Source organism: Dunckerocampus dactyliophorus, chromosome 1, assembly GCF_027744805.1.
Source record: "Dunckerocampus dactyliophorus isolate RoL2022-P2 chromosome 1, RoL_Ddac_1.1, whole genome shotgun sequence".
NCBI lineage: Eukaryota > Metazoa > Chordata > Actinopteri > Syngnathiformes > Syngnathidae > Dunckerocampus > Dunckerocampus dactyliophorus.
Window position 1 is genome coordinate 29,267,426 of NC_072819.1, and position 24,530 is coordinate 29,291,955.

Below are 24,530 nucleotides of genomic sequence, written 5' to 3' on the forward strand. Positions count from 1 at the left end.
ACGATTTGAGCGATGTGTCATTAGTTTGAGGAGGAAGAAACATCTGGAGATGAAATAAGAGACCTTTCAGAACATGGAATTAAGCTGTATTTATGTGCACCAACGACGATGGGACTATATGTCTGATGCAGAGGTGTCCGATGACTGTATTCTGTGACAACTGACGCCTTCCTCCTTTTGTACTGTGTATCATAGCATCAGGAATAGCATCCAAAATCTGTTTATACCATACTTTCAAGCCAAATGCTTCTTGTAAAGGTGTTTCTTCAAAGAAGTCTTCAGTGCAATGAACGCAAGACGGTGGTCCATTTGTCCCGTGCCTGTGTTTCATTTTAAACCTTCGTCTTTTGTAAAAGAAAACAAACTTACAGTATCACTCGGACACTGAACAGCCAGTGGCAACACAACATTTTGGCATGACTAATATTTATGAAAAATATACCCAACAAAGTCGACAAGCTGCCTCTTGAAAGGTTTGTTTACTAGGTGTTAGCTGAAAGCCGCTCCTTTGCCGACATCACTTGGGAAACATCCCGTTTCTAAGGAGTTCAGACCAAAATGGCGCCCCCCACGTATAAAAATGTAAACTTTACGAATTTAACGTTCGCTTTCAAAAAACAAACAACATACAACATAATTACAAACAATATAGAACATTTTCAAGCAAAGTTTAAAAATCATGTCAGTGACCTTTTAAACATAGCGGTGTTCCTGTCATATATCGAGGATCTTTGATATTTTTGTAAACATGTTGCTTCTGTTTTCATTTGTGATTTTATTTATGACTAAATTAGTCATTTGGGGAGATTAAAAAAAATTGTAAGGCACGGCAGCGCCTCGCATTGATATTACATACAAAAGAATGACAGTGAAGCGAGAAGACTCAAATACACATTGAGGGGACATACATGCCTGAAAGTATTGACTAGGGATGAGCTGGATACTCATTATAAACGAGTTGATTGGTGCCTCATTCACGTACACGATGCAATTGGCAAGTTGAAAACGGCTCGTGTGGCGTTGCCTACTGCCTCCGCTTTATTAGGGTTTCCTCAGCTCGTCTCTATTTCAGTTTGTATCTAAAGTTACTTGGTAAACTTGTTTCATCAAGTACACTGTGCATTTGACAAGACAGCGCTGTGCAGGCTTCTGTTGCGTCAGTCACTTATGCAACTCAATCATTACCAACTTCACAGATCATTACAAAAATAATTAAATAAAGTCTTACAGATGACTTACACATACACAGTACACATACAACTGAATAATAAATAATAAATATAGCGACTTCTGATCAATCCATGGCAACTTCAGACTTAAAATAATGTATAAATTTAAGCCCCACCCATTTCCAGTTAAACCACGGCCACTTCCGGTTTATGCCCCGCACACTCCCAGTACAGACATGGATACGGATAATTTAGGCAGATGAACAGATACAGATAGCACTGTACTTGCTCATCCCTCGTAATTGACTCATAGGTTTATCTTCCAATATTTATCTGTAAAATAAAACAGTGCTCAAGAAGATGCAGTGTGACATTTAATCAATCAGATGGCGTGCAAAGCAGGGGGGAAACAAAACTACTTTTTAATCTGATTTTGTTGTCTGTTAGAGTGGAAGGCCTCTTGAGATTTTCATATTTGAGCACTCAATCATAAGCCACTTTGAGATGTTCTGCAATCAAACATCCCCAATTTTCCCTCTTGGATCCGCCTGCCTATTGTCAGACTAATGATCTTATGCATCAACTCCAACTGGTAGTCAAAATAAGTGCGATGAGAGGGGGTAAGTGTATTCATGAGGATGCCCTACATCCTCCAGCTACTTCAACCACCATGCCACCCAGGGTGGCGTGACAGATAAGACAGCTCAGAGAGTTCAGACTGGCAGCGGAGGCCAGTGGGGGTACTGAGGGGTGTCGTGGAGAACAATCCCTATAAACAAAATGATTAGCTCAGTGTATAAAACCATTCTCCAATTGATATTATTGAGCTATGTTGTAGCAACAATCGTTGAGCAGATGGTTGGGAGTGACCAAGGGACAAACCCCCCCATTCAACATATTATAATGAGCTAAACTAGAGGGGAAAAAAAAGACATCCAACCCAACTATACAACACCACCGAAGGACGGTATTACCTCTAATTAGAGAAAAAATTTTCCCCACAAAGAAGTGTCTGTTTCCATCCCCGCTTTCCAAACAATAAAACAAAGGATTCATCTTGTGAACATCTTCATGTCTGGTAGCATCTACATTATATTACTGGAACAGCCTTGTCTGGACCAGAAATATGACTCACAAATCATCATGTACGAGCCGCAGCGAGATGCTGTCAGCGAACCTTCCCGACGCTTGACAGTTCGCATGCACAATGAAAAGAATGGCTTCTGAAAGCAGTCAGCAGTGGGGGGGGGGGGGGGGGGGGGGGGCGCGCTAGAATATTCACTGCGTTCAGCTTTGACACCCACCAGCTCAGCTGTGGTGACCACTGATTCACGGCACAGCCTTCCAGGGCACCCTCTTAATGCAACATGAGGGGGAAATTGTCAATCGGCTGACTGTGAAAGCAGCGTGCAAATAGTCATGATTTATAAACTGCAGCTATAGACAAGGTGGGGAAGTGTATATTGCTGGCTGCTGGATGCGTTTTTCCTTCCTCATCACACATAAAAACAGCTGGTGGGGGAAGTGGGCTGGAGTGATGAAAATGCTGCTGGAACAAGCAGGATCTGAGCTCCCATATCCTCTGAGGACAGCTCATAAAACATGTAGCGCCTGGGACTGGGCCTCTTACAACAGTGGCATTTTAGTACTATGCCACAAAGACACAGGCCACACACACACTCACACACACATATAAGGCAGACCAGTTCATTTTAAAAGTGTTTGAAGAAAGTAGGCATGCATGATTTACAAGCTGCACTAAGGGCTAATGCTTAGGTCTTCATTTGAAATTGCACAGAAGCTATCAAGGTGCTTATTTTCATAAAACAGGACCAGGGGGAGCCAAGAACAATCAGCTTTTGCTACAAGAGTATAGCTGTCATCTACAGATTAAACTCCCTTTGAGTGCGAAATGGAGACTGGCTGATCTGACAGTGCATGGGTTGTGCCTCCAAGCACACACAAGATGCATGTTTAACATTACTCATTAAAACACATTCCAAATTGGATACAACACAGCTGACTTCAGTCTTGACTCCTTCAAAAAAAAAAAAAAAAGGCTGCGCCAAGAGGGCAGCAGTGGCTGTGAATAAACCTCAGATATTTCTGGAATGTTAACGTTAGGTTTTGACCATAGTAGTTTTACTGAGGTTCCCCCCCCCCCTCTCACTGGGCTATTAATGATAACTAAAAAAAAAAAAGTTTGGAATGCCTGCACAGATAAAGTTAACTTTTTTGCAAAAAAATCTAAATACAGTAGTAATCCCTCATTCGTCGTTTATTTCCACAAAGTAGGAGTCCTTCTTTATAAATGGAATATTTTCATAGTTAGAACATACAAAACCGGTTTACGACCTAAATACGTTAGTTAACATTATTAGAGTCCTCTTGACATGAAATAACACCTTTACAGTACACTCATACAGTAGATATAATCAGAGAAAGTAAGCCGTTTAAGACAAATAAAACTAGTGCTCGTGTGTGTCGCAGTGAATGTGTTCTGGATGTATGGAGGACAGGAAGTGCAAGGTTTCCCCTAGTATTTTTTGAAGCTGTGGTGGTGGGCTGCATGGGAGACGGCCTGCCGCCGCTGTGTTGTGCTGCTGCTGAACTGCCGTGGCAGGAATTTTTTTTTAAACATTTAAAATTTACTGTCGGTAAAATAATGTTAACATTAGGGTCGTTTTCACAGGCTTGAACAACAAATGCATTAATGAAATGCCTTTTCTTCCACTCCATACCTGACAAGTGCCAACAGGGCAGACAGGTGATTCGAGTGAATCAGGAGGGGGCTTAATGTCCGCTGACTGATGTCACATGACATCTACGAAGTGACGGTTATGAAGTAGGTGAGATGCGACCAACATTACCTTTGTGATTGCTGTAATGGGCACCCTTGATATACTCTAGCTTGTATGTCCATTTATATACTATTACTGAACATTGTTTTAAAAAACAGCCCTCATTTCAAAGGTGTGGCGGCTTTTATTGATCCATTACGTGTAGCGGAAACCCTGAAGTAACGTCAAGGGTTCAGAGTTGAGTCTTAGCTTGGATGAGTTACGGCCGCAACAGTAGCAAGTGTCATTATTATGACAATTTTTAGTTCTAAAATTACTATGCCATTATTATTGTGGCAGCTGTGAGATAATTCAAACCTGTAATAAAAAGCCTCTTGTTCCGGCGATCACGTCTGGTGCTTGTCTCATCGAACATTAAAGTAACATAGAACAGTAACAAAGTAACAGGAATACTACAGACAATTTGAATGCATCTTTATGCCTTGTATTTGTATTTTAGTTAATTTAGCCATTTTTATTGTTGAAAATGCTTAGAGCAGAATTTTAAATGCATGGCCATGTAGACACACAAATGGCATGCTGCTCTGTAAATATTTATTTTGTTTAATATAGGCATAAGGAACATGTATCCTTAAATGACTTCTCTTGCGCTATATATTACACAAAATTAACTTGACCATCTATGGGGGTGGGTGGCCCCCTAATATAACGGCAGGGAAAACACTAATGTGAAACATCACCAAAGTGCTAGTACACTAAGCTCAATTCAATGTGAACCATTATTGGTTTTTCCTTTACTTGCCATTCTAAAATGTGCTTAGAAAAATGTTCAAGCAGCGTATTTGAACCCAGCGTTTCCACTGTAATTCCAAGCCTTCCCTTATGTTTCATGCACACAATGTGCTCTGTTCATGGAAAGGCAGCGTGCTTCTATCGCTTCTGCCGTTTCCAAGTGGAAATGCAGGTTTGTAGAGCTGCGGTCAATGTTAAAATAGCTTCCCACTGCATGTGCAAGCTTACAAACCCACTGGAAGCACATGGGCTACAGTGGTGCATTCACCTTTGTGTATACACATGGTGTCAAGTCTTAAAATGTGTTGGCCATTGACGCATATGGACACACACACACACACACACACACAAACACCACTGTATTTGCAGTGCAGGTTAACCTTGTGTTAACCTTCTGTCTTTCTTTCAGATGCACCTAACGTACGTTGTAGTTTCTCCTCATATATCATAGGGGCAAATGGCGCCCTTCATCCTGATCCCTCCTGTCCTCCCCTTAAAAAGCTAAAGGGGGTGGGGGCAATTGACAGGCCTGCCAGCTTCCTTATGAGCATGAGAGGGGGGTAGAGCTCAATGAGGGCAAATGCTGCAATGAATAATTATGTTTCATAATGTGCCCCCTTCTCTTTCCTTTTCATCAAACAATAATTAATGAGAGGGACAAGGCGGACACTGAAGTGTCTGCCTTTGGCTTTCTCAAACAAGAGGTCCAATATGACCTCTGACCTTTTCTTTCTGCTCACCATCAAAGAGGCAGACACTTCATCCCTGTAAAAACATGCTCTTAGCTTATTTATGATGTCAGTGGCTCTGCTGGAGAGAAAGGCTGTTGTTCTGCTTCACTCAGCAAAACTGTCTGGATCACTTTACACTGCACTCCCCCACTTCCATCTCCTCACTTGCTACTCGGCAGGACAAAACCATGACTCAATAATGAGGAAGGAAATGCCTCCTAATTGACATCCATGAGAGTCAGAGCAGTTGGCATTACAGACTACTGGGAAAAAAAAAAAATCTCTGATGAGCAGTAACAAAGCCAGTCCTGAAAGAATTTGTTTTTACACTATGAGCTCCACTGACCTTCGCACTCATCTGTACAGATGAGGCCCGAAAAACATAGTTGGTAATCAAATAGCAGAAGTTAAGGATGGGTGATATGGCCTAAAATCCATATTGGAAAATACATTTCAAGATTGTTTGGCATATAAATACAACCATTTCAGAACAGGTTACATACTGTAGGCCCTAATTATTAGGGGTGTAACAATTAATCGATACATTAATTTATATTCCTAACTTCATCAAGTTGATCACAGCTTTTGTCTTGACTCAATGTTAAAGCAATGGGAACCAAAGGCAATATTTCCCGGTATGAAATTTGCACTAACTTCTTTAATACTTGGGGAAGAGAAGTGAATGCGGTATAAAATTAAAGTTCAAGTCATGTAGATCAGACAGAATTGATCACAGTCTTGACTTAATTCAACCTTTTAAATCATTCATTGTTCATTCATCAATTCAACTTGAGGTGTTGGTTACACTTTATTCAAATAAAATGTGAATGCATTTGCCATTAATTGTTGTTTACTTGTTTGTTTTATATCCATAATTAATTTCTACCTGATTCCATGACAAAAAAACAACAGGAATCTACGACACTTCACCGGCACTGTTCAGTATCGAGGTATTTATGTCACAGTCAGACTGGTTGAATTTTTGGCTGAAAAGTTACGGAATCGATTTAAAGTTAGTGAATCATTTCAGATCGTATCGTTGTAGATGAACCAATATTGTCCTTGAATTGTATCAGCAACCATGAATCGTGATATGTATTGAAATGTTATTAAAACAAATCGTTACACCCCAGTAATTATGCAACAAAATATTGCAAATAAATTTAATACAAGAAAATTCAAGTACTAGCTGCAGATATAGAAAAAAAAAGCTTCAAGTACTGAGTTTCTCTCTTTTAGTAACCATTCCAAAAAGCACTACTACCAGCTAAATTTTACACCCAAGATACAGAGAACAGGGAAAAACTGGTGCATTGTTGTTAAAGGAACGGATACAGTGAATTAAGAAAAAAATTAAGTGTTATACATGTCCACTTTAAATAAGAGAACTCTTCAAGTGTAGTGTACAGATAACAAATAAAAATATATTGCACAAAAAAGCCTGCAACATAGAATAAAATCTCTCTCGTAGACCAAATTGATATTGTTTCTATTGCACATTACTAACACAAATGGGAAGTGCTTCAAGGTCTGCAGTGTGTTTACCCACCTATTTTCTTCACAAAAGGAGGGAGAGATGTTAATGCACACCACTCACTGGGCTGCTTGCAGGCCACGGGGACCTGGGAACTCCAGTGAAAGAAATAAGAGAAGCAGTGTGACCCAAAAGCGGAGGTACATGAAAGGTGAAAGTAATTGCTTTCACCGCACCTATCATATAATGAGTAAACAGGGTGAATGAAAACACCGCAGCCCAGATCTGTGCAGTAACATATCAGTCTCATAATGCTTCATAATGACCCAGGCCAAAGATCTGAAAGCAAGGCTGATGAATCTCCACAAATCTGTACTTTACACTCCGATGACCCCTATGCAGCAAGCAGTGATGCAAACCTTCAAATCACTTTTTTATGAAAAGAAAAGACGTGAGATGCAGAGCCCAGAGGGCAGGGAAGCATGTGGTATGAAACCGAGCAAAACTAAAGAGGTAAAGGGCAAAGCCATGCAGCTGTTTCACCTCTGGTAATAGTTCAGGCGACATATGCCATAATAGGATCCTTGTTGTGCATTAACCTCAGTGAGAGACACGCACACACACACACACACACACACATTAAGAGCATGTATTTCATGGAGGATTCATGAGTGACTGCTCAATAACAGACAAGAGTGCAGTTCTCGCCTTTCATCACTGCAGCAAGAAAAAGAGTGAGCTCTTCAGCAGCCCACAGACACACCTCACACACCACACTAACAGCATCTACTAAATGTTGTAACTTTATGGAAATAGACAGTCCGTTACTCGGCACCAGTGTGTAATAGCTCTATTTCAGCCCTCGTGTTGTCATTAAATATTTATCCCAGCAGAGTGGCAGATCACACCCAGGTGAGAACCGTTTCAAAATCTAAATCAGGAGGATGTCTTCCTCTCACGCCGCACCTCAGTGCACACAACAAAGACCTGTTTTTAAAAGGGATTATCTACAAGTGTTCCTTTAATCAGCACATGGCAGAACTGTAGCAATCCCTCAACAGCCCAGTCCCAGAGGAATACCTTTCTGTGAAGTCTTATCAGGAAGAGGATCTCCTTCAGCAACAGCATGCAGAGAGTGTTTGAGGATGAAAAGACCGACGACTACAACTACCACCACCACCTACTACTCCTCCTCCCTTGCTATGATGTCCTCACCAATGATCTCTGAACAAAGGCCTCCATTTTGAAGGGGAGTTATGTTGTGTGTAGCCTATTGGTTTAAACCTTCTTTGTTATGCTAGCAAGATAAGCCAATATGCTGGGTGGTATTCTGCATGAGCGCCAAAGCTGATCGTCTGCAAGGCTGGGGGTTGGGGAATTGTGGTTCTTATAGATCACCAGCACACGGATGTCCGCTCTTGCCCTGACAATGACTCAGAAACTAACTGCTATGAACCATGTGTTTGCAAAGTGGACGGCTTATGAGCAGGTATTGACTTGATCTTCAGTCTCATTTGCACCAACTGGTAAAGTAGTAAACATTTTATGTGGATTTCTATTGTCAAAAGCTGGTTGTTACAAATTAATTGATCCACATCACCTTTTTGTACCCCTCTGTTGATGCTATGGTGAAAGCAATTTCAGGGATAAATGCTCTTGCAAAACTATCCATAAACTTGAATGCGCTATTTTTCAAAATACAATGTTGTGGGGGATAGGTTCCCAAAATAGCCCGCAATTAGTGAAATCCGCAAAGTAGCCAACGTTATTTGTTTACAATTATTGTATATGTTTAAGGGCTGTAAAACCCCTCACAATACACTTTATACACTTTTCTCAGACAGGCATTAACATTTTCTCACATTTTAAACACTCTCAAAGTTCAAATTTCGTTTGAAATTTAATGATCAGTCCAATAGGTTGGGCGCAAATTATTAAGTGACTCACACATTTTCTCTCCTGCCGTTCGGCTGTAGCGTTTTTGTATCCTTGTTAAAACATATTGCTCCTGCAGTCATCCTCCTTCTTGAACCCAAGATTCATTTAGCCGGTTGGTTGCTTCTTCTTCTTCTGTTGTTTATTGGCGGTTAGCAAGCAGCTCACATAGTTAGCTAGTTTAGCACGAAGGAGATTGATTGACAATGGTCTACAGCCAATCAGGACGCAGAACACAATGCGGGGGTTCTCCCTTAGCCAATAAGGACTGTTGTGGCTCTGTGACATTAAGCTCCCCTCCCGATTCTCTACAAATCTGCCCTTATCCAAGCCTGCTCCATCTATTACTCAAACCTCATCCACACTGGCTCCAATAATCATAAGACTCAACCATTAAGAAACTCCTCAACCGCAACGATAACACCTCAACCTCATTCAACCATCAACAAATGTAACTCTGTGCTCTCATTCTTTCAATCAAAAATTGACTCCATCTACAACTTCCTATTCACGCTGCCCTCCTCCAATGTCTCCTCCCTCCCTTCTGTTCCCCTCATCACCTCTCCAAATTTGCACCCATCTCCTAAGCCGATCTGTCTAAAATCATCACTTCCATGAACTCCTCCACTTTTAGACGCTACCCCACCCTCCCTCGTTAAAACACTGCCTACCCACTATTTCCCCAGTTATCACTAGAATTGTAAACTCATCTCTTAGCTCCTTCTACTGTCCCTCTGTCTCTCAAACTGGCTGCCATTACCCCCATCCTCAAGAAACTTCCGGCCTACATCAAACCTACCTTTCCTCTCCAAGATCCTTGAACGTGCCTGTTGCCCCCCAAATCAAGACCTATTCTCAACAACAACAAACTCCATGAACAATTTCAATCCAGATTCCGTACTCACCATAGCACAGAAACTGTCACAAACAACCTCCTCCTCTCTTCTGACTCTGGCCTACTGTCTATTCTTATCCTCCTGGACCTCACCGTCACTTCTGACGCAATCAACCATTCCATTCTACTTTCCTGCCTAAAATCTCTCCACATCACAGACGACGCCCTCACTGCCCAATGACAGCTCTGTCATTGGCACTGAGCTGGACAGCCTGACATCTGTGGCAGAGCAAAGGACACTGAGAAGGCTCCTTTCCATCATGGACAACCAGCATCATCCAATGTGCAGCATCATCTCCCGACAGAAGAGCAGTTTCAGTGGCAGATTACTATCACTGCTCTGCTCCACTGAAAGACTAAGCAGATCATTCCTCCCCCACGCCATGCGGCTTTTCAACACAACAGAGGGGGAGCGGTAAAAACACACACAGGACTAGACTTTCAGTATTAATATTATGTTGTATTATTATTATTATGATGCATTATTATTATTCATTATGTATTATTGCACTCCAAGTTTGATGTGGTCTGTCCCATATTTATTTGTTATTTGTCTTGTCTCTCATGTCTTGCCTTGGTTGTTTTATTTTATTCTGTGATTTAAGTGATTAGGTGATTATGACATTTTTGCAGAGCTGCATAGATTGACCGGTAACTTGAGAGCTTTGCCATCCGGCTCCACTCTCTCTTCACTACGACGGTCCGGCATAGCAAACGCATTGCACTACTGCAGACACTGCGCCAATCTACCTGTCAGCCTCACGCTCCAGTCTTCCCTCACTCGTGAACAAGACCCCGAGATACTTGAACTCGTCCATCTGGGGCAAGACCTCCCAACCCGGAGGGAGCAATCCACCCTTTTCCGACTGAGAACCATAGCCTTGGATTTGGAGGTGCTGAGCTTCATTCCAGAAGCTTCACACTCAGCTGCAAACCTCCCCAGTGGACGCTCAAGGTCACAGCCCGATGAGGCTATCAGGACCACATCATCTGCGAATAGCAGAGACGAGATCCTCATGCCCCCAAAATCAATGCTTTGGCTGCGGCTAGAAATTCTGTCCATGAAAATTATGAACAAAATCGGTGGCAAAAGGGCAGCCTTGATGTTCACCAGAAACAGGCTCGACTTACTGCTGGCAATGCAAACCAGGCTCCTGCTGCAGTCTTGAAAAGGGGGACCACCACCCCGGTCTGCCAATCCAGAGGTACTGTTCCCGACTTCCGCGCAATGTTGAAGAGACGTGTTAGCCAAGACAGTCCCTCAACATCCAGAGCCTTGAGGAACTTGTCCACCCTTGGAGCTTTGCCACTGGGCAGTGTTTTGACGACCCCAGAGAACTCAGCCACTGTCCGCGTCCGTGATGTAGCTGTCCACGTCTGCATCCTCACACTCTGCTTCCTCTATGGAAGGTATGTCAGTGGGATTGAGAACAGTATTATCGATAATTATGATTATGGAATGTTACAGATTACGAATTCACAGTTTTACGTCGAGAACAGTATGTAATGCAAATGCCCATGGGTGCAAAGAGCAGTGGTTGGTAATATAAATATGGATAAATAATAAAGTAGTACACACATTCATACAGCTCAGCTTGTTGGGCCTGGGGGTGTGTGTTGTTAAGTATTCAATAGTTTGACAGCTGGGGGGGAAGAAACTGTTTTTGTGTTTCGGCAAACAGTGCAGAATCGCACTAAAGTGAACTTTACTGCATGGTGAAAACATGACTATAGCTCACCAAAACACAGGTGTCCCTTCTCGCTGCAATTTGTTTTTCTCTGCCAGACATAAGCTGTGTCCCATTTCGGGTTTGGCATCCTTCAAGGACCTTCAGCCTATGCAGCCGACAAAAATCGGGTCCTAATGAGAGTCCTTCAGTCGCGGCTGGAGCGATGTGAAATGGGACAGTCTAGCCTTTGGAACACTTCCTGGTTGTGTCAGATGTTCACACCCCCTTGCTTCTTGTGGAAAAAACTAACAAAGTATGAAATAATGGGGCCAAAGTTGTTTTGTATTTATTTTTGGTTTTATGTCTTGCTGGACACTAGAGCAGCCATCCGTCGGCAGACTTAACTCCAGTTTAGAGAGAAGCCTTGTATTTTTAACCATAATAATATTATTAACTAATGTATTACTTCTAGCTTGTTAGTCCATTTGTGCAGCACTTTGTTCAATGCGGTTATTTAAAAATTGCATTTATAAATAGATTTTAGCATGAAAAGGTTGTTGCCTACAAGTTATATATTTTTTATGTATCACTATATTAAATTAAATTATTCATTTTATCTTAACTGGAGGGTTCACAATTCTTTTTATTAAACCATTTTGACTTTGGGTGGCAGTGGCTTAGGACTTAGTTACTACTGTTGTGTCCTTGGACAAGACAATTTGCCTCCAGTGCTGCCCAAACTGCTCTATAAATGGTCAGGGATGCTGTAGGAGCGCATTGGCAATCACGTTTCCATCAGTCTACCTCAGGGCAGCTGTGAATACAGATGTAGTTTACCACCACCAGTGTGTAACTAAGGAGTTAATTAATAATGGGTCCACTTCACTATGAAGTGCTTTGGGTACCTTGAAAAGTGCTATATAACATCTAATCCATTACTATTTTAAAATGATTCTTTATGCAATGGTTCATGGAGGACGTTTCTATTTTTGTACTGAATGATTACTTTCGTTTTTGTGTGTGTTTATATAAAAAATCTTAGTGGCATATTGACAGTCAAACAGTGTTGCAAACTTACTTGATGGATGATGTGCTGGACATAAACCCTCACAAACATGCTGTTTGCACTCCAGATAATGTCCCAGAAAAGCAGAAGTCATCACGTTCTTTGTCCATACAGCAACACCCCACACTCTTACTCATCTAATGTATATATTTTTTTGAAATACATTGTGATTTTTAAATACATTTTTTGATACAGTGAATGCCCAGACTGAATTTTTATTATAAATAAGCCCTTACTGTATCACTACAATATAGCACTTGATATAGTTTTCTAATACCTTTATAAATGGTAGTACTTTAAACTGTACATGTAAATATTAAGTGGAATAGCTCAATTGGAATACAGTAGCAGAATATATTCCTGAATCTTTGCAATAAAGGCAGGTAAAATTAATGACATCAACAGTAGTTTCAGCACATTATTTAGTAACATACATTAGTTTTAAAAAACTGCATCCAAATTATCGTTTCAACCTGCACTGTATATAATTTTTATTATCCGTTTCTTTTTGATCTATTGACCTTCAAAATGACATTTTGGGTCAATTTTCTCCTGGACTACTCTAAAAAGAAGAGCAAAGTAAAGTAAGCAGAAGATCACATTAACAACCGTGATGTAAACAGAGTTAACATTTGACAATGATTTAAAATGTACATGATATTCACAAACAAAATATAACTACCCAATCCAGTCCATTTACGTATGTAATAATTTATAGTGCATTATAGTGCATTAAAAAATTATTTAACTATCCCACAGTCACATATATTAGTAAGACATAAGTCAAATTCACAAAATTCACCAAGTCAATAACATCTAAAATGAAGAAGTTACTTCCAAAGCCTTACTTCCAAAAAAAAAAAAAAGCTCCCTGATGAAGCTGTCTGCACAGTCCCGGTATGAGGCTCTCTTTCTGGGTAACAGTGGAGTGAACAGCACGGTGGTGGATCAACATTACGATAGTTGAGGTTTCAAATGTCACACTAAGCTTTACATATGTAGCATTACATATTCTACTGACAAAAAAAGCTATACTTAACGTTACAAGTTGCCATGTTGAAATATTTTTTTCAGAGCTAGGCGGGCAAAGGATCTTGGGATTGCGAACGCCAGTAAAGATCATCCTGATTAACACTTGGAGCTAATGGCAGAGGTGGACACATTTGTCTGCCACATTTTAAGGACCCTTGGAGCTTTTTTGAATTGGGATTGCCTTTGTGCACCGCAATGACGTCATGCACCCTACGAATGCGGACTTGAAGGACGCAGACCCCGAAATGGGACACAGCTATAGTCACCTCACTTTGACTTAAAAAAAAAAAGCAATCGACATTTTTGCCGCTTTCTGATATCTTGTGAAGCAAACCACTGCAGAGATGTGTGCGTAGAGTGTGCGTAACAACATTCCCACGCATAAGGGCATTTAGATCAACAATACTATCTGCCCTAATGGTTGGACAGGACAAACATACACAAAAAAAAGAACATTCCCACGCAAACTATGGGATCCACTTTTTCACTTGTACTTGTGCATAGGAAAATGCGCACATTTATGCACAACGCTTACCATGTGTACACACAAAAGCAAGTGGTAGGGCAGTGAAACTACAAATAGCTATGCCTACATACGCCCCCCCCCCCACACACAGCAGACGAGCCGATGCCAAACGCAAAACCTGCCCCTAAAGTTTATATATTTGTTATTTTTTGTTTATTTATTGGTGTGGCACATGTAGCAGTCTGTGCCAGTGACTCAATGATTTGCAGTAGAGTGTTTGTGATTTTTGTCAGTTGACTGTTTATACTTCTCTACTTCAATTTTGGTGTCAGAGAAATTCCTCTTCCTTGCCCTCTTTTCTATGATTTTGGGGAGGGAAAAGTCCTTTCATAGCTGCTAAGAGATGAAAATTAAAAATGTGTTATTTTTTTTTTAAATCTGATTCATCGATTAATCAAAAAATAATCAACCGATTAATCGGTTATTAAAATAATCGTTAGTTGCAGCCCTAGTTCAAAGGTCAGTATAGTGCGCATGACCAAAACAGTGTCTGTGGGCATCATCATGGTGGAAACAAGCTAGTGGGCGCAGTGAAAATGAGGAGATAACTCACCCCCAAAATGATGGCAAACAAAGCAAGAAAACATATAATTTTCACAATGAATGGAAGGTAGTTTGTTTTCTTACGCCGCAATGTGGAGAGACATTTCACAATGTGTCACATACTACCATGCTAACTACCCACAGTGAAGCTCAGAAAGAGCCTGGGAGTTAAAGGCAGCTTTACAGCTACCCAACTATTGATTAAGAAAAAGAAGGGCTTTCCAGACGGAGAGATTGTCAAAAAAGCAATGATGCTAATTGCTTAAACTGTACTTGAAGACAAAAATGGAACCAATGTGATCTCCACTCTCTCCAGTGTTCAACTGTGGTCAACTACAATGGTAAGAAGAGTGTCAGCCATGTTTTACATGATTTATTATTTGTACAAACATGGTGCAAAGTAATTCACAATTTGTGAAAAAATGTTAGTGCCTAGTGAAAATGAGACTGTGATTACCAAAAACTGTTGTAGAAGTGATCATTTGAAAATATTCAATCTGAAAAACAATTGCACTGAGAGAAAATATAGAAATAGTGCTGCATATTGATATATATCTGTTTCTCTTCTTATTAAACCACTGTTGATATTTATTGCCAGAAATCATTAACATGATCAGTGTCTTCCCATAGATGATCAATATCAATTATTAATAACAACATATACAGTAGTTAAATGTAAATTGAGCAAATTGGGGATTTCAGAAGTGTGTATCAAACTAGTAGCCCTTTGCATTAATTAGCACCCAAGAAGTGGCTCTCGGTTTCAAAAAGGTTTGTGACCCCTGGGTTAGATAAATGCATAAACATAAAGAGAAAAAAGAAACAGTACATGCGTCTGGAGAACAGATGAGTGGCAGCGTATTAGCCAGACACAGCATCATTGTCTACTGTTTAGACTAGAGAGGTCATGCTCCAATAAGTACAATCAAACCATGTGAGCATCTGTTGTCTTTAACTCTCCCTCTCTTTGTTTTATGGTGCATCGTCACAGTGAATGATTTACTGAAGCTTTCCATTTTTCCGCGTGGTTAACATGTTTCAACTGCTTAGCAGGGCACAAGTCTGGGCAGAGCTTAGACATTTCCTTTAGCTTATGTTGATCAACAGGAAACAGGCGTGTGCATCAGGACAGTGGGTTTTCATCTTTTCACTTTTTGTTTACATATCTGGATTGTGCAGCCATCCTTTCATGAGACACCCCCATTCTCCCCCAAAAGCCTCTCATTCCACTCAGCTTGACAATCAACCCCATTAGACGATCCTGTGAATTAACACTAGTTAACTGAAAGCACTCACACACACACACATCAAGAAAAGTCATTAGTCTGTCTTTTTAGCAAAAAAAAATGCTGTATGATTTGCCGGTTCAGAGAGACCAACCCCTGACATGCAGCCTGGGGCTGCTCTTAGTGTCTACCTCATTATTTTTACAAGAACAAGGCCACCAATGAGCCCTATAAGGTGATCTCATTATGACCACGTCCACCCAACAAAAAGAACATACTACTATACGCTGCAGCAAACAAAGCTATAGCATTTGTCACTATGTGTAGTAATACAACTCTTAGGATTGTCATGTTTGTGTATTCTCTTATTCCAAGCACCCCCAAGGGTTCCTCCTGTTAACCGCTACTTGCTCATGTGGAGTTCTTTTTATTTAGGGAGTGTTAACCTAAACCTGCTCAATGTGAAAAGTGCCCTGAGATATATTTGTGAATTGGCTCTAGATAAATCCAATTAAGTTACTTGTTCTTTCTCAAACACAGGCAAATAAAGAGGCTCAACATATCTCACTTTGCTAGGCTGGGAAAAAAAGAAGTGATTTCACTGGAGTATAGCCCTCCCACGCAGCCGCAGAATGTTGGATTTTTGGCGAATATGAGCTGACAAGTGCAAATGATACAACTGGAGTGACAAAGCCATTCATTCCCACTTAGAAAGAGGTCTTCCAGATGTGACAGTGCTTCCTCGCTGAACTGAAAAGAGGCCACCATAGTGTTTTCCAATTTACGTTGCCAGGGTGGCACACAGAAAGCAAAATCACCTGCTTGCCTAATCAAATGAGTGAGTGAAGTCAATGAGGGGTCAATAAAAGTCAATATTTTCTTATCGTGCAGACAAGCAATATATCTGCGTGGTAGCAGGCAGTGTTGTAAGAGTGTATCAAGGCTAAGGCAACACTGGACTTGCAGCATAATGCGCATAATCATATTGTGTCATAATCATAATAACCGTGCCAATAAAGACATAGTTTGAAAAGAACCTTAGAAAGGGGAGCTACTAGCCCAGCAAAACGGTGTAGATTGTGTACTTCAAACAACACACTCAATCCTGGAACAGTTACACGGCAGCAAAGACAAAACTGTAATTGGACATTGATCTGTTGTGGTCTCAGGATGAATAACTCATCCTAAGAGGAGGAGGAGAACATGTGTGCCTTTCTGAGAGCTTTGTGAAAATGGAACAAATGACATCTATAAATACAAGTGTGTGTGTGTGTGTGTGCGTGTGTGTCCTGACAGACAACATCCATTTTGTTTTAAATCCGAAGAGATTACTTGTCATTTTGAAAAGACATCTCTCAAAGAAAACAGCAATTAACTTGCTTCTGATTACCTCCTTGACAAAAAAAGCATTTCCCTTAAGAGAAAACTGGAGCAACATCATTTCTCCCAGCCTAGTTAAACACAAGAAAGATCAATGGGTAAATGTATCTGCAAATATTACCATTCCCTGCCTGGCAAGTAATCATTAAGGAATGGCAGCGATGCATTATTCATTGGCTAATGTATAATTCAGAGTTAACAGCAGATTCTATGCATAAATAAAGCGGTGATACATTTAAACGCATTAAATGTTTACTCGCTAAAATAGGATACGAATCCACAGCATGGCCACTTCCTTGCTTCAGTCACTTGATTATCATATTCTGGAAGAGTTCCTCAGAAAGCAGGCATAGAAAGGAGATACTGGAAAAGTGGAGAGCGTTAATAGAAACATGTTTGTTGGACAAAGTCCCACAGGGCGAGTATATAATTCTTAGTGGGATTAAATTGCGGACAATCGGAAGTGGTACATAAAACCACACAAAGTCTTAAAGATAGATGCTTGAGCAGCTGACAATTAATGTACTGTCTCTTTATCTCTCATGGTGCAAAGTAAAGCTCCATTGTTGACGTTTCAGAGCTGGTGTCTGATGGGACGTCAATATGGTGGATTCATATGACTGCGCTCAGAGCAGGTAGCCCTGTGGGAACAGTCACTGCACTTTATGACCATGCACTGGCTTAACAAAGCCAGATGCACCCCACTCATCCACAGACACTTAACATGTGTGAAAGTGCCCTCCAATGAGCTGAGCTGCTTCATGGATGTGCACACACAGAAAATGGAGGAAGCGTAGGTAGGTTTTCAATTATGACAATTCCTCACTCATTTTTGGCTCCTGGGGTTTATGTTAATGAAGCATAGACCCTTCCACTATGCACACAACAAATTAGATGGAATTTTTCATGAACAAATCAAAGAACCTTGCCACTTCTTCATCACGCTTGAATTCTACAGTCACTCAGCAGAAGGTACTGCCTTTCATGTGTGCTAATATGAAATGTGTGGCTAGTATAGACTTAATGGCTCTCTGGTGCAACATTATCTGCAAGGAAGTACACGGCTGGCTCCATTATTTAGTTTTATACTACTCTACTACACTACTCTGCCATTACTGTTTTTACTATGGCTTACAGAGACTCAACACTTAATATCATGTCCTTTGCTAGTGTGTAACCACTATAATGTTAATGTTTTAAATGTTTTAAGCCTCCAAAACACAGTTTTCTATCCATTTCCAATTAAAAACAGTCTCATGTAACAGCTCCCTTGATAAATACTCTTGCGTCCTTTACACCAGTGGTCCTCAACTGGTTTGGCTGCATTTCTCCAAATGTTATATTTCATGAAAAGACGGTGCAGTTTGAATGTGGGGTAGTGCAAAATAACAATGCGCCAGCAGAAAACATGTCTAATAAACATTCCAGCAACAACACGTTTTCCACAAACTCAAAATAATTTTAACAAAAAGTGTCTGTAAAGGTTTACAGTACATGATATATCTGAGGAGTTGAATCTGAGCAACTGGACTTGGCTCTGTATGAGAGGTGAAATGGTTGAGAATCACTGCTTTACATAACCTCTGTGTAAGGGTATGGAAAGGACAGCAACAGTGGCATAGAAGCCATGGCTTATCATTGATTTTCTGCCTTTCTTTATGATGAGGCGGCTCTGGCAAATCCTCCATTGTTGAGGTCAAAAGTAGGAGAGTGACAGTGGGTTGAATGTGTACAGCCAAACAGGCGGTAGCAATTAACAGACTAATCAGTATCTTACAAATCTTTTTGATTCTTTCCTCTATGAGTCAAACATCTGTTTTCATTCATACATCATAATAACTGGGTCATTCCTTTGTAATTGCAATAGAGTGGAGTCATTCAGCTTATTAGTGAAATGGAAAGATATGCAGACCCCAGCAGACTTGGCCATTAGAAGGAAGAAAATGAGAGGCATGCCAACATTGCATCATTTACAGCTCGCTTTCCTCCAATCCGTCATGGATTACATCAGTTTGGATGATGATAAAAAAAAAACAACAGCAACAACCTCGACATGTTTTGTTTCTAGCAGCCAACAGCTGCCATCGTCCTGTCACAGGAAGGGAAAAAAACGGGCCAGAGACACAGTGAGGCACAATCCCAGTGAGGGCCATTGTGCAAGCACATTAAATAATATTTTTCCAGTGCTCTGTCAAATATTCATCTGCCTCCAAGCAGCTGGACAGCCGGTGCAACCTGCTTCTCTGAAACATGTCTCTATGCAGCCAGTGCTCGAAAACAGTCTCTTTGATACAGATGTCAGCTTTCTCAGAGGCGGCACTCACTGAATGTTTACCGGCTCTCTGCTATGGGTGCTATTTGTTTGCAGGCGTGACTCAGGCACCTCCCTTACTTTTACTTTTTTTTCTTTTTTTTTTTTAACTTGGACAGCCACCACAGACAGGATGATTTGGATGGGGATCAAAGTACACAAATAGGTTTCATAGTGCTGCAAAAAGTGGTAAGCTGCATTTCAAATCAGAAGGTAAAAACAGCAGTACAATGGTCAAATCTCAAGCCAAACCAGCCTCACCGTGTAGCACACAACCCACAAACAAACACACACAACACCTTTCACTTGCACAACTCCATTAACAGAGGTGACCACTTCCTCTTTAGCCAGTCCACAAGTTGTGAAACTAAATGGATAGCATAACCTCAAGCGGAGCCCATTCAAACTGCAAATGTAACTGCATGTTGAAAAAATTAACCCAGTCACACTAATGTTACCACACCAAAAAGGAGTTGACCTCTCCATTAAACATTGCATTTGGAGCAGAGGGAGAGCTCTTGGGAGTTTCAATAGACTCTACAGTAAATTACAACTGGTGTTCATATCACCTAGAGATAGCAAAAGGAGTGTGAGTAATGCTTGTCAGAGCATTCGCTTTGAATTACAAAGGAGTTGGCTTCAGATATGGCAGATTTAAAAGCTACTTGTGACAGTTTATAGTATTTTTCCAGAGTGGATCAACATAACTGGTGACATGGAAATGTAGCGTAAAATGCTTTTCACATGTTCAGGGGTTCCGCGACATGTAATTCATCGTGGCGCAGCGCCACGACAAAATAAAAGCCACCACACCTTAACAATGAGGCTTTTTTTAACTTGAAAACAATTTTACGTAATATATTATATAAATGGATATATATGCTATATAGATACATATATAGCTTATATTAGTCTGCTTTCAAGATTGACCATAATTAGTTTGAAAACAAAAAAAAATATCCTAAAAATGTTTTTACTATGCTTTATTTTGCTAAGCATGCACCGGAATCGCCTGTCTGCCCTGTTGGCACTTGCGCATGTGTGACCAGATAAAGTACACAACATGTCATGTGTTGACATTCACTTTGTTTCTTGTTCTCAAGAGAATGAAAAATAGTCCATAAAATGTGTAGTCAATTGACGACAGCTTGGCACAGGGTGTGCCAGCGTGTGTGAACGCTCACATTTCAATCTCATTCAACTTTCTGGCATTCTTGTTTACACATTTTGCCTGGCTCTCATTGCCTCTCTGGAAGCTGCTACCTGGCTTGTTTTTGTACCCCGGGCCAACTACAAGTGGCTATCACGATCATGGGATACATCAATCATCATCACAACTTACTTTTTAAAGTGTCACCTAACAATCTCGCTCTCTTGTTATCATTATAATACTTGTGGCTTGTCTTTAAAACACTACTTGTAGTTGTGTGTCAAAGTTGTTCAACATAAACACGTATTGTGTCCAGCTTTAAGATAGTGATGCTATCACTGGGGTCTCCAACAGGTGTTAGCGGTAGCTCGCCAGCTGATGTTTAGTATGTTGATGTTTGTGTCACCTCTTTAGTATTTTTTTTGTTCTGAACTCCTGTTTCCATGCCACTGTTGTACTAAGCAGAGTAAGGCTGCCGGTGTCATAGTGTAGGATGGGAATATATGTATATATATATATATGTATATATATGTATATATGTAGCTGAACTTCTTTAAAAGAATAGACTACTCAAATGACAAGAGCACCCCTGCTGATTGCATTAAGTAGTGCACATACGTTTGCCATTTTGCGATTATCATCCCATGTTTAAATAGTGTGTTCATACAAATAGTGGCACCATATTGATATGGAAAGAATATCTGATGTATCCACATTGAAGGAAACTGACAGCCAGCCTCACCTGTCAAATGTTTAACCAGAAGTGCACCTGGTGTTTATACAATGCCAAACACCAACATTTCTCTGCGACTTTTATTGCACAGGCTGCACTTGACTATTTTTTTTATAACATTCCAATACTAATGTGTCATTGTCTACCAGCGAGCCCTGTGAGCTACATTAGCTCAAGCACCGTCTCCCTACTCCAGTGGATTAATCACATCCGAATCATTAAACTAGAGGTCACTTCTCTAGGATTTGGGGAAGGCCTCAGTAAGCGTTGACTGTCGGGACGAAGGCTCTGCTGCACCGCCACACTACAGCTGCGGCATTCGGCTTAGAAAGAAAGCTTTTGTGCCTTCATTCATATTAGCATTTGCTTGCTAACTTGATAACTTAACACTCTGTCTGTGTATCCACTTCCTAGTAGCCCCGCCTCCACATACGGGGGACAAAAGAGGCTGAATGAGAAGAGAGCTCACTCTTTCCATTCATTCCACGAAAGAACCAATGTGCACAGGCGCATGCAGTGTGAACCCTCTTGTCATCCAGTCTGTGCATACATGCACGTCAATTTACTGAGGCAGCAAAATTATCGACTTTGTTTTCTTTATCATTCAATTTATCGATTATCGTGACAGGCCTATTTGTGCTTATATGACTTTTGACTGATGTCGCATACTTACCATGACTAATTATGCAATATATTCCCATCCTAAACTGGAACACATTAGATAAGCTGCCTCTCAGACAAATAACTTAGTCTGCTTTCAAATCCTCAACTGCCCCGCTTAATACACATGCACACACCCCACCAACTAAGCAGCCCCCGCCTTGCTCTTTTCAGCAACAGGCAAACCCCCCTTTTCACCCCCACAGTAAGAGCTGCATGTGCTTGGGCCAGAGTTCATAGCCTCTGGGGGAAGTCAAGTTAATCTGGTGGTCCTTCAACAGTTTTCATCCGGTACACTCTTCACAGCCCTGCCCCACCATTCCCTTAAAAACACAGAGAGTTTTCCATTACTACACTCTAATAATAGACAGTGATGCGAAATTTGGGTAAATAGCACTCGGTCAACCCTGATTTGAAACAGAAATATCATGTCTGTTTACTTGCGTGTTCAACAATTATCTGGTTTTAAATCTCCACAGTTGACACTGAGCCCAGTTTTAAACAGGAAATACATTTACTTGCATTACTGTAATTGAGTTGTCGCTTTGTGTATGCAGTGTTTCCCATACATTGATTTATTTTTTGTGACTCACTATGAATAAATTTGACAGCCTAAAAAAACATTTGGCACAACCTTTATTTTATTTTTTAACTTTGGTGCCACCCGATCGCCCTTGCTCATAAACACATAATGGGACAGTCTGTGTAGCTTGCCGTTACAACTCAGTACAGTAGATGGCATTCTCTCCACACCTCATATTCACCCAAAAAAAAGCAGCGGAAATATGAAAAATCGACCAAAATTGCTTGGTAGATTTACAACGCCCCAGGAAACATCATAAATGTTTTTGAAAAATGTGTATGTTTATTTTTTAAATCACCCACCCACGCCTTGTTATAAAAAGGCACGGACAAACGTCTATTGCTTCACGAAATGAAACCAATGCCCTAAAGTGAATAACTTCATATTATATATACATAGACTATACATAGACTCATGTGACATAAGTCGAGCCAATTATGCAAATTAAATGGGTGTCTATGATTCCCCCCCCAACCCACCACCACAGATATGTTGCAGTCCTGTGTCTTTTTTTTTTATCTATACCTGTACTTTTCAGTAGTTTTAAGTTTTACTTAAGTTATGGAAATGATTATATTTGCATTATGATACCAATTGTTAGAGTAAAACAAATATATAAATAAAATGTAAAAAATGCTTGATAGCAGTAGTGAGTGGGCAGGACAACCAAATGGCAGTATATTAATCAGGAGGAGGTTGATTTTACTATTGCACTTTAGTTCATGAAAGGTGTTACTTCACTAAAAAACATGGTATGAAAGCACTTTTTTTTTGCTGTGCACAGGAGTACATTGAGAACACTTTCACACCTGTTTTACTTCTACTTGAGTAATATTTGAGTAATATTATATTTGTACTCATATTTATATGAGTGCAATAGTTAAGTACCCTTTCCAACATCTGAATGCTGGCACAATGTATGTGGAACAAAATGACACCACCTTTCACCGTTTTGAAATGCACAGGAGTACTTTTATAATGTGACCTTTTTTGCTTTCACTTAAGTACATGTTTACACATGCACTTTCACTTGTACTTGGGTAAAATTTCAGCAATGCAACAGCACTTTTATTTGAGTACAATACTCTTCCCAACATACAGTATTTATGCCCGCACAACACTAAAGACGTTTAGGGTATCAGTATGTGGAATAAAATTCTGGCTTAACAGATTAATCTTGAACTGAAACAAATGTACCAATATGAGCCAGCTAAAGAAACAGTACAAGAAATATGTTGTTTACAAGGTACGTGGAAGAAGCAGGAAACCACAGTGTCTGACACCATTTATCCTGAATTCATCTGTTTATTATTATGTAATAAGGCAATAACATATACAGGGTTAATTACGTATGATGTTACAAGGTGATTATAATGCATTCCAATAAATTACTTAAAAACTTGGTTTCAGTCTAAGCGGTTTAGTTCGTAAATACGATACTGGTGCTGAAACTGGTTATGTGTTTGCAGCAAAATAATCTGTATTCGTGCTGCACTAGACTGAGGAAAGATAAATGTAAGTTGTCTCTTTTGTTATGACATTTAAATTGATTCTTGTTTTTAATGTTCTTACTACTGTCCATGTGTCCTGCAGTATGAGTGACTTGAAAATCAACTTACAACTCATAAGGATTCATTTGCAAACCAAGGGCCTCCTGTATTTATACACACACACACACACACACACACACACACACACACAATGCTTTTTGTCAGTTTTTACTCCTGTATGTATTCTTTTCATTACTGAATATGCCATCTAGTAACTCTATTAACTGTTACAAATTCTCTCTTCTTTCAGCAACAAACTATCAATAATCCACCTCTGGTTTTACAACAATGCAGCCAACTTTC

General features: G+C 40.3%; 1 protein-coding gene across 3 annotated transcripts in view; it reads right to left on the reverse strand.

Annotated features, from left to right (window-relative positions):
• Positions 1-24,530, reverse strand: part of rerea (arginine-glutamic acid dipeptide (RE) repeats a) — a 200,797-nt gene that overhangs the window by 108,976 nt on the left and 67,291 nt on the right. The gene's annotated exons all lie outside the window — the stretch shown is intronic.